The sequence below is a fragment of the Podarcis cretensis genome (genome assembly GCF_951804945.1).
Source record: "Podarcis cretensis genome assembly, chromosome: Z".
Taxonomy (NCBI): domain Eukaryota; kingdom Metazoa; phylum Chordata; class Lepidosauria; order Squamata; family Lacertidae; genus Podarcis; species Podarcis cretensis.
In genome coordinates, this window is record NC_137184.1 from 25,967,848 (window position 1) to 25,969,030 (window position 1,183).

A 1,183-nucleotide genomic window follows, 5' to 3' on the forward strand; every position below is an offset into this window, starting at 1 on the left:
CTCAGCGTCTGTTTGTCCCTTATATGAACAGGATGCTGCACTCTTTTTTGTTCTTACGTATAGTGTTTTTCTTCTTCTTCTTGATAACCTTGCGCAGCGCTGTAACTATTTCATGGTCTGTAGACTAAATAAACTGACCCTGACAATACATATCTATGGAACAATTGTGACATGCTAAAAGTGTTCATCCGCAAAAGTTGATTATGAAACAAGGGCAGAGTATAGTTTGCAAACGTCACGGTTCCTCCAAGCACACAGATGCTCCAATGTTTATCAGATAGCCTTGCTTTGGGCATGTTTCATTCAGCGCTTATCACTTGAGTTTGCTAACAAGGATGAGCGGCAGGATTCAAAGGCAATTTGCTGGTGTGCAGCAGCTGCTGGAGAGCCACTGCAATCGTGCTCTGCTCTGGGCTTTCCAAAGGCTTCTCATGGGTCACTGTGACAAACAGGTTGCTTTTTTCTGACTCAGCAAAGCTCTTTTTATGTTCTCAAGAATGGGAAACAGGTGTAGTGTATCTACTCAGGAGTATTTCTGCTCAGGACTCCAGCTAACCTGGAACAGGAACTCTAGTACTGTTTGGGGCACACAGATTCTTCCCTTTGCTCCACTCTCCTGCAAGCATTTCTCTATATCCTATGCACCACAAACAAACATGAAACTGAATATATTTTACATTCCAGTATGACATTTAGCATATATCTTGCCCATCATCATTATAATAAAAGGTTGCAACCCATGTAGAGCTAAGTATTGGTACAATTGTTCTGTGTTCTGTTGGTGAAAGTTTTTTTGCCTGTGGAACATGGTTGCCCAAGGGAATTAATAACGAGTTTCCTCAATTGCAGCTGTTGCATTGGATTTCTCTGTTGTGCAACATTAAAACTTACCTGTCTGCTAATGTAAGGACCAGTGAAAAGAGTACATAGCCATTGATTGCAATAAGAGGGAACAAATTGCACGTACCCACCCACACCACATATGAAAAGAAAGAAAGAAAGAAAGAAAGAAAGAAAGAAAGAAAGAAAGAAAGAAAGAATTATATATATATCCCTTGGGGAGTGTGTTGGTGTGTGGAATTATGTCTTCTTTTGGAAGTGAAATGTGAAATAGTTATTTGTCTGCTGCCCATGAGTAGGAGTTACATATGAATGGGCCTTTCAGCATAGTCAAGACTGACTC